At 36.9% G+C, this 10,980-nt stretch overlaps 1 pseudogene across 1 annotated transcript; it reads right to left on the bottom strand.

The window, feature by feature from the left end:
- Positions 1 to 9,221: 9,221 nt before the first annotated feature.
- On the bottom strand, positions 9,222 to 9,782 carry LOC117069309 (annotated as a pseudogene). The gene has a single exon (XR_004431497.1). The product of XR_004431497.1 is annotated as a 60S ribosomal protein L21-like (transcript).
- Between the last annotated feature and the right edge of the window lie 1,198 nt (positions 9,783 to 10,980).

Below are 10,980 nucleotides of genomic sequence, written 5' to 3' on the forward strand. Positions count from 1 at the left end.
AGAGATAGGAAGATGATTCAGGATTTAGTAATGTGGGTGTCATCAACAGAGGTCCAGAGGTCCCTTCCCATTTTCTGCAGGGAATATGACTCAGCTACTTTCCCAGTTCCTGCTGGTTTCTCAGTGTGAATATTCACTCTAGCTCCTATTATCTGGCAGACTTACTCATTATATCTCCAATGGAAATTCCAAAAAGGGACAATTGGATTAGTCCAGTGACTCATGGAGGAGCATCTGCTTTTGATGAAGTGCTTTCTCTTCAGTCAGGCCAATCACGATTGGGAGGCAGCGTCTTGAAGGGTGGAATATGAGTAAGAACTTCTACAGAAGAGGCCAGGGCTTCCCAGAAGGGGACTATTCAGTAACAGTAATTATTAGCAACCTCTATTTAGCACTTGAGCACAGATCTAAATATTTTACATATGTACAAATTCATTTAATTTTCATAACATGCATAATTTGTTTTCATTTATTTGTCACATATATACAGGTTGCTCTGTAGCAGGCACTGTTCTTAGTACCTTACAGATGTTGACTCAGTTGATAAAAACTTACTAGGTAACTACTATTTTTTTTTTTTCATTTTACAGACAAAGACAGTCACAGAGTTAACATGTTTTCTGAGGTCATACCACTAAAAGTGGAAAAACGATTATTTGAACCCAGGCACTCTGGCACATGCTTTATGAAATTCATTTCTTTGTAATGTCAGGTAACCCAAGGTGCTAAAAACCTACTTGTTCCTATTATGCATCCCAGGAGATATGTAAGGCTGACACCCAGAGTGGTGTGAGGAGGGCAGTTATCCTGGTACTTAGCTCTGAACGATCTCAGAAGATCAGAATCTTTTCTTTTGAAGTTCTATGTATCTGGTATCCAATAAAAGCTCAATAAATATCTATTGAGTAACTATGGAATAAATGAATGAATAAATAGAAAAAACACATAAGAAAATGAGATTTTTTAAAAAACGGGAGCAGTTGGAGTATGAAGAAAGAAAGAACTTTTGGTTGAGTGAAAAATCACATTTGATTATTTGAGAATGAAAGTATTAAGAAAGAATGGTACCATCTGACTTCACCTCTTACCTCCAGAGACTCCACTGAGAGCTAACCTAAATGTTTGAAAGATTTTTTTCCTAGTCTTCTTAGCTTGTAAAATTTGAGCAATTAGACATGCCAACGTTTAGGACATAGTTGCTGCTTTTCTAGCAAGACACTATGAGAAACAGTCATCATTTAGTATTTTGTTGTTAAGTCTTGAGCTATAGTAAAAAAAATGTATAAGTACAAAAAGTGAAGTAAAATCTTATTGACTTTGTACATTAGGCATATTGGCATTCGAATGGGTTTTTAAAATTTATTCATGCATTTTTAAAGGAAAAATAATGATTAAAAGGAAAACTCAGAGACTTTTTTGGGAACATAGTCTTTAAAATAAATTATAAAGAAAACATATTTTTACTCAATTGGCAGGACATGTATAAATTCATCAATAAAAATGGGAAGCACAAAATAAAGGCAAAGCAAGGCTGATGACAGTCTGGCTCTATTGCCTAACTGTGGAAGAAGCAGGAAAATAACAGCTGTAGACATGCAATAAACAAGCACAAGGGACTAAGTTGCAGCTTGATGCCAAATTAAACCTGTGCATGAACCTTATTTGTTTCATTGCAGTTAAGGAAAGACACTACCATTCAAACAGACAAGCTACATAAGACAGGCCACGTATAAACTGGAATCAGAGTTTCCAATCAGAAAGGGATTTTGTGTCTTTTCCTATTAAGAACCTGGTTTAGACAGCTCCGCTACATATAAACATTTGCTCTAATCAGTTAGAAAAGAAGAGCCTAAGAAATGGTCACACAAAATGTTCTGACAATGTCACATGATGCCTGAAGATTATGCTCTCATTTTAACTGGGATAAAGAGGACATTTCTCCATTCAAGAGCTGCTTCTGATTGTTCTATGTTTCTGATGCAATTTTACTAACACAATACATAGGGTAATAAGATACGCATGTAACAGACACGTTATATAATACTTTTATTGTTTATATTCTTATTTATTTTCAGGAAAATCAAGTTTTATTTTTACTTCTGTGAAACAATGTCATTTAAACTTATTTACACATATTCCTTTATCGGGAAATAATTTTATCCTGGATATCCCTCCAATGTCTTGCAAAACATCTCCCCATTCCTTTTCTTCTCCCAATTTATTTTCCCCACCCCACTACCCAACTGTGGCCAAGATATGGAATATGACTAAATGGAAATATGCAGCAATTCTGGTTTGTAATTGAAAAATGTATATATTCATCACTTTCTCAGCAAGATTTGAATAACAAAATAAACATTGAGTATAGGAAAAGACTAGCGGAATAGAAATCTTTAATTAGAATCTCTCAAAACCTATCTTTAAAAATTAATTCAAATAGGAAATTATTTAGATTAATTGACTTATTTACTGTTCTATTTTATAAAAATATTATTCTTTGCCTGAATTGTTCTTATAGCTTCCTGTACCATAATAAGGTATCATAGTTATGTACCATATCATAGCTAGGGAGGAACTCTAGCTGTTCTAAGCACTTTATAATCTGGGGAACAGAGGCAGGAAGAGGTTAAATTATATGCTTAAATTATGAGGCAAATAAGAAAATTCTTTTGACTAACTCACCGTTTGGTGATTCCCATTGGCCACTGTCTCATATCGAGTAGCCCTTCTCTGATAAAGTTTATCAAAAACTGAATAAGAATTATTTTCTTGGTAATAACTTAGAATCCATTATGTAGGATGAAGCTAGTTTTAATTTTTCAGTAGTCTTCTTTAGATTGTTGTTGATGTGGTTGGATGTAGTGCTGTTAAGTACCCAAATCTGGAGCTGATGTTAATGGAGGATGAAGTGAGGAAGACATCTGGATGAATTCTAATTACAGTAGCAGTTCTGATTCTCTTATTTGTGGAAATTTGGCAAACTTCAGAAAGTGGACTTGTTAGTAGTGCTTTGCAAATGTGACATCAGTTGAGCGGGCTTGGGTCCTACCAGAAGTTTACAATGTGCCTTGGCTTTGGTAAACTGTCTATGGGAAGATGTGATATAAACATTACCCAAACTTTACTGTGGCATAGGGGAAAAAAAACCCGTAAGTGAAACTTTCCCTCACCACATTTTCCATGTATTTTGGCTCTTGATTTTGGCTAGGTGTAACCATGGAATTACACACATAGGTAATATTCTAATGGCATAATCAAATAGCTCAGTCAGATTAATATAAAAAAATACATTGTTGGAAAAGAAATGGTGTTGGTGAATTTAGCTTTTCATTCTCAATAGAGGTTTTAACAGTAACAAACAAACAATAGTAAGAGCCATAATATACTCCAAAAAACCAACGGGATTTTGACTGTCATTGGAAACCAAACTGACATTTCAAACTTTAGAACTCTAGGATAATTTTATGAAGGTAGAAATGCTGCTAAGGATTTATGATTGTCATATTTAAAAAAAATCATTCATTCAGTTTGAGTGCGTGTGTGTGTGTGTATGTGTCTAGAAATGGTGGTACTGACAGTAAACAATTTTCGAGCTGTAGATTTCCCTAAACTTCATGTTCACTATTGATGGGCTCAAAGGAAACTATAACACGGATTTGTCTGCCTCATCTGGCAGCTTCAGTCCAGCAGAAATGAGAGAAGAGAGCCGTGAAAGCAAGAGGCCGAGCAGCAGCATCCAGTTAATGATGTGGGGCAATTCAGCCATGGCTCACAATGATGGACTCCGTAGAGTGGGGCAAAAACATTCTTATGGCCTTTCCCATGAAAACTGTATCACCAGCCCCACTTCCTACCTCTCAAGAATGTCTGAGTTTTAAATGAACAAACTTGGTGAAGTGAGATTCCAAAATAAGGAGAAACATATTAACCTTCTTTGAGGTGGAGAGAGGGGAAAGGTAGTTCCTACAGGGAGATTTACAAAGTGAAAGCCACCTTAATTCCTCCACAACTTTTGCTTTCTTCCTTTAAATTGTTATATTTAGCAAGGGCCCCTCTCTGTTTTCTTAGCTTTAGTAACTAAAGCATTTAGGATGACTAGCTTTTTTGGTGTTCCACTAATTAAAACTTGTAGGTTGTTAGGAGATATTTTGGTCTCTCTCTCTCTTTCTCTTTTTTAGACAGGGTCTCTCTCTAGTCTCTCTTACTGAAGATGACAAAAAATTACTTTTTTTGAAGAGGTATGATAGAAAAAAATACATGATCAAAATGGGTTCCTACAACCCATTTCACCTCTGAATTGCCTCTTTTGTCTCTCTCTCCTTTTCTTTCTCTTTCTTTCTTTCTTGCTTTCTCTTTCTTTCTTTCTTTCCTGTTATCAAAAAATATTTCTTAAATGTACAAAGTATAGAAGGCATAAATCGATTCTTTATTAACAAATGCAATTTTAGCAGTTGATGTATAAATTTTAAGTTAGTCATTTACTTTTTGCTTGTTCATTTTCCTAGCATGGAATTGTTGCTTAATGTAGAGTTTTAATGGCGTTTTTTGTTTTAACATATATTAAATTCTTTGCTATCCAGCCTTTTACCAATATGCACACTTTAGCTGGGATTCTTGTTTGGCAAGTATAACAGGATTATATTTCAAGATTCTGAGGAATGTGTGGAATTGTAAGAGATTAATTTACATTCAGTGTGGTTATGGTATTACAATTGTTTATTATATTGTAATCATCTGAAAATTGTAAATCAAAATGTGGCATATAAGAGGGAGTCTTCAAATTGTTCATGGAAAATAAGTGTTATAAAAAGCAATGCATGGATTTCAAACATTTTTTTTTGCACCAAAATAAACTTGTACTAACTTGTAATATGTCCCAACAGGATCTAGTTTGATGTATGAAGAAGAATAAGACATCAATTGAAAGATCACCTATTAGAGCAACATAAATTCTGCTAAAATTGAAGCAAGAACAAACATCAAATTTATGGTGAAGGTTGGGTAGAGGAGTGATGAAATCATTGATGCGCTACAGAAAGTTTCTGGGGCCAATGCCCCAAAGAAATCAGCAGTTTACAAATATATAACTCATTTTAAGAAAGGATGAGATGATGTTGAAAATGAAGTCTACAGCAGAAACCTATCAACATCAATTTGTGAGGAAAAATTTAATCTTCTTTATGCCCTGATTGAAGAGGACTGATGAATACTGGTAGGAACAATAGCCACTTGATTCAGTGTATACAATTCTGGCTGAAAAGTTAAAGTTAAGCAAACTTTCCTCTTGATAGGTACCCAAATTGTTGTGTCCAGAGCTGCTGCAGACAAGAACAAAGTTTTAAATGGAAAGTTTAAACAAGTGGAATAAAGATCCTAAAGACTTTCTTGGAAAAATTGTAACAGGATAAAACACAGCTTTATCAGTACAATCCTGAAGACAAAGTACAATCAAAGCAATGGCTACCAAGAGGTGGAAGCGGCCCAGTTAAAGCAAACGTGGACTGGTCAAGAGCAAAGATCATGGCCATAGTTGAGATGCTGAAAACATTTCATTTGTTGACTTTCTGGAGGGCCAAAGAATAACATCTGCTTATGATGACATTGTTTTGAGGAAGTTAGCCAAAGTTTTAGCAGAAAAACACCCAGAAACGCTTCACTATGGAGTCCTCCACCGTGACAATGCTTGTCTGCTCATTCCTCTCATCAAACAAGGGCAGTTTTGCAAGAGTTTTGATGGGAAATCGTTAGGCATTCGTCTTACAGTCCTGGCTTGGCTCCTTTTGACTTCTTTTTGTTTCCTAATGTTAAAAACTCTGGGCCAGGCGCGGTGGCTCAAGCCTGTAATCCCAGCACTTTGGGAGGCCGAGACGGGCGGATCACAAGGTCAGGAGATCGAGACCATCCTGGCTCACACGGTGAAACCCCGTCTCTACTAAAAGATACAAAAAACCTAGCCGGGCGAGGTGGCGGGCGCCTGTAGTCCCAGCTACTCGGAGGCTGAGGCAGGAGAATGGCGTAAACCCGGGAGGCGGAGCTTGCAGTGAGCTGAGATCCGGCCACTGCACTCCAGTCCGGGCGACAGAGCGAGACTCCGTCTCAAAAAAAAAAAAAAAAAAAAAAAAAAAAAAAAAAAACTCTGTAAAGGGCACTCATTTTTCTTCAGTTAATCATGTAAAAAAGACTGCATCGACATAGTTAAATTCCCATTTCCCTCAGTTCTTTTTTAATTTTTTAAAATTTCTTTTATTATTATACTTTAAGTTATGGGATATATGTGCAGAATGTGCAGGTTTGTCACATAGGTATACACATGCCATGGTGGCTTGCTGCACCCATCAACCTGTCATCTACGTTAGGTATTTCTCCTAATGTTATCCCTCCTCTTGCCCCCAACCCGCTGACAGGCCCTGGTACGTGATTTTTCCCTCCCTGTGCCCTTATGTTCTCATTGTTCAACTCCCACTTATGAATGAAAACATGAGGGGTTTGGTTTTCTGTTCCTGTGTTAGTTTGCTGAGAATGATGGTTTCCACCTTCATCCGTGTCCTTGCAAAAGATGTGAACTCATCCTTTTTTCTGGCTGCATAGTGCTCCATGGAGTATATGTGCCACATTTTTTTAATCCAGTCTATCTTTGATGGGCATTTGGGTTGGTTCCAAGTCTTTGCTATTGTGAATAGTGCTGCAATAAACATATGTGTGCATGTGTCTTTATAGTAGAATGATTTATAATCCTTTGGGTATATACCCAGTAATGGGATTGCTAGGTGGAATGGTATTTCTAGTTCTAGATCCTTGAGGAATGGCCACACTGTCTTCCACAATGGTTGAACTAATTTACACCCCCATCGACAGTGTAAAAGAGTTCCTATTTCTCCATATTCCCTCTAGCATCTGTTGTTTCCTGACTTTTTAATGATTGCCATTCCCCAGTACTCTCAGTTCTTTAGGGATAAACTAAATGGCTGGTATCATCACTTACAACAGTGTTTTAAACTTGGAGCTTCTGTTGAAAAAAAAGTTTATGTATTTTACTTTTATCTTTTAATTCCATTTCCCATGAATTTCTTGAAGTCTCTTCTCATAATAACTACATAAAAGTTGATTAGAATCCTTCATTGTCCATCCATGAGAGCCAGTATTTTTCATGTAAAGATTTTAAAGCACATTGCAAATGATGGCATCCTTTTCTTACTGATAGACTGACCAAGGTACCAAACCAGGTGCCTATGTCAGGTTATGTTTAGAGAATAGAGAAGTTGGGATTTTTTCCCTCCTTTCTTCTCTCCCTCACTTCAGCTTTGATTATATTCATCATTGTTCTTCTCCCATGACGTTCGCTCTAGATAACAGGTTGTTTTGAACGGTACTATCTTATTAGAGGTTTTATTCTGATGGAATAAGGAGATTTTCACACATAAAAAATGATGCTTCTTGCATTTAGTAGCTAAGTTTCGGATCCTACTAACAGAATGATTATAGTCAATAAATATGGAAAGTAGCCTGATAATGAAAGGAAGAAATATTAAAATTTGTATCTTTAAGGCTACTTATGATAAATTAAATGTCCTTCTCTGACAAAATAATTTAAAAATTGCTTTATTACTGCAGGCCACACACTCTGTTATTATAATAATTCTATGAGTTTTCACATGTGCATGTTGCTCCAACAGCCCTGCATATTTTCTTGTTTTATGCCTGAAACCAAATTAATTACTTTGTTTAATTTTATGAACATGCCAAGTTGCAGTTATGAATAGCTAGTAATATCAAGTGTTTACATAGAGAGTATGAGAGGTTCCAATAAATATCTACCCAATTACCAAACAGCTGAGGGCAATATTGTTTCCAGGTAAGCTGGACAAATTATGTTTGCTATATTTAACAGAAAATGAAGCAATTGCAAAGTCAGCACTGAAGTTTTGTTAAAATATGATGAAGCCCATAATGTCAAATTAAACTTCATTAACAAACCAATTTGCAAACACAATATTGTATAAGACAATGTGTTTTTAAAGCCAAAAATCTCAGTGAAAACACAGATGCATCTTAAGTATCCAATGTACTGTCGATTTAGATATTTTTTGACACACCTTCATGAGGTGAAGAGAAATAATTGTAGGGGGGAGGCAGTTCAGCTGCATATTGTACTTTTATAGGTTTGTTAGCCTAGAAAAAGATATAAACATATTTTTCAAATACAAATTAAAACAACAAAAACAACAACAAATTTTTGTATCAGTGCTCTAGCATTTGCATAGTTCATATTTTTGTGTAAGTTATCTTATTTGATCCTTAGGCAAGACTCTGGAGGAAGTTGGTATAATTAATGTTTCCCAAAAATAATTTTTATTTTACAAATGAGAGAATTAATGTTGTTAGAATTAGGATGAGGGTGATGGTGATTAGGGTGAAGGTTAGAGTGTATTAAGGCTAAAATTAGGTTGAGCCTCTCTTGTTGAATGACCTGCACTACAATTCTCTCCACGTAGTGGATGTATATCTGTTTTGGTTGGAGGTGAGTAAGGGGATACAGGACCATCTGGAGCTTCAGGTTATGTCCCTTATTGGGCATTGAGCTCTGAAGCCTGAATTTAATCCTGAATTATAGCTGTCTCTTGTGAGACTCTAGTTCTAGCATTCAGTCAGGACAGAAGAAGGAAAATACATGAACAGTCATAGGCTTGGGTCTGTGGTTAATACTCCATAGTTGAGGAGAGTCTCCACCAGCCACTCTCCCTGGTCCTCCACTTCCCTTCATCCTCACAGAATCTTGTCTTATGTGTCTTCTCTTTTGGCATCGGTTTTACTAAATCCTTGTTTAACTGCTGGGGGTAAACAACTTTGTTTGCTTACAATCACTTCCCCTGCTCATCTGCTTTGATTTCTACTGAAGGGACCAAAATAAAGAGACCCCAAATACTAAGACCCTGGTCACTGTGTCTGCTGAGATATTGGAATCTTTGGAGGAAGCTTCTAATCTTGAGAATTCTCAGATGTTTCCCAGAGTTGCCTACTGATTCCTTTGCTAATTTTTTTCCTTTTCAAATTTGAAGTTGTTAGTGAGGTTTTCCTTGACTTACCTTCTTTTTCTGGTATTACCTCCAGGATGCACAAGTGGGGTTGAGAATGGCAACAACCCTCTAGGAAATGTTTGGTATTTTGCTCTGCCTTTTCTGTTAAATCTTTTCAGTAAAGAGTTGAACACCTTTACATTTTTCTTTTCAGCCCAGAGGTCTTTTATTTTATTTTATTTTTTAATACCTGTGATGCCATGAATTCACAGGGAATAGGTTCCAGCAGCTCAGGCTCTTTCCCGTTGGTTCTCACAAAGTGTGCTTCTCTGGGTGGAGCAGGCTAGTGCGTCAGTTGAACCCAGGTACGTTTCTCTTTGGCTTCTTTCTTTTTCTGATCATTTTCCTTCACGCGTTTCAGGAAGCTATCTCGGCTCTTAGAGTGCTTAATGTGCTCAATACGCACATTAATTCTCTTGGCAAGAATCTTGCCCTTAACTTGTTTGTTTACAACAATGCCAACAGCATGCTGGCATTGCAGCACTGTAGACTCTTCCAGTTTTGCCATGGTAACACTTGTGGGGCATTCCTTTTTGAACAGCACCCATTCCCTTGATGTCTACGATATCACCTTTCTTATAGATTCGCATATACGTGGCCAAAGGAACAACTCCATGTTTTCTAAAAGGCCTAGAGAACATATATTGGGTGCCTCTCCTCTTTCCCTTTGTGTTCCTCATTTTGGCGAATTACTGGAAGATGGCAGTTCTGGCCGAAAGGCGAACACCTTTACATTTAGTTACTCTTGGTGGCTGCTCCATTCACTTTAGAAAGTGTAATTGGTCGCTTTGTTGGATATTGGAGAAAAGACATTCTGTACTCTGTTTTCACTCTGCTCATTTTCCTAAAAAATCCTCTCAAATCTTTTAAACTTCGGTTAATTATCAAAACACAAAATACACGCTTGTATAATGCATTTATAGTTTTCATATGAGAAAGTGGTTTTCTGTGAATATTATCTCTTCTAAAATGACTTTAATGGATGAATGCCTCTGTCTGAGGCAGTGGCTGACCCTTTTTGGAATGTGATTTATAAGCTTGTATTTCACTGAACTTCTTAAATGACATTTCACACTATTGACCATTTCTCCTGTGAAACTCTATTTGTTGGCTTCTACTAAACGTTTCTGAGTCAATTTTGATCTTTCTTGTTCCTTCTGGGTTTCTTCACGAGAACCTCTTCCTTTGTCTAGCCTTTAAACTCTGTTTTACCCAGAGGTTTGTCCTGGCACACTGCCTTTTTCAGAAAATATGTACTACTGGCATAATCTAATATATTACATATGGGAATAAAAAGAGATCAGTAGGTGAGGGGGAAGTTAGATGCTTAGGTGTAGCCATGTTGAATTTAAGGTACCTATGACATTTTAAAGGAGAGACTGTACTATAGGCCTTCAGAGATATGAGTCAGGATTAAACAAGAAGTCTATGCTAGAAATTTAGATACAGAAATAGTCTAGGAGCCGACTGAATATCAAAGCTTGCCTTCTTATCTACTGTGTATCTTCATTTTTTTTTTTTTTTTTAAGATGGAGTCTCTGTTGCCCAGGCTGAAGTGCAGTGGCATGATCTTGGCTCATTGCAATCTCTGCCTCCTGGGTTCAAGCGATTCTCCTGCCTCAACCTCCCAAGTAGCTGGAACTACAGGTCCACACCACCATGCCTGGCTAATTTTTGTATTCTTAGTAGGGACGGGATTTCACCTTGTTAGCTGGGATGGTCTCAATCTCCTGACCTCGTGATCCACCTGCCTGGGACTCCCACAGTGTTGAGATTATAGGCGTGAGCCATTGTGTTGGTCTGTTCATTCATTTAATGTCAGAGCTCTAGGACTATAACCCAGCACCTACTACACAGTCATCTGAAAGTCCCAGACAAACTCAAATACAGACATGTCTCAATAATA

This window comes from Trachypithecus francoisi, unplaced genomic scaffold, assembly GCF_009764315.1.
Source record: "Trachypithecus francoisi isolate TF-2019V2 unplaced genomic scaffold, Tfra_2.0 Lachesis_group3, whole genome shotgun sequence".
Classification (NCBI taxonomy): domain Eukaryota; kingdom Metazoa; phylum Chordata; class Mammalia; order Primates; family Cercopithecidae; genus Trachypithecus; species Trachypithecus francoisi.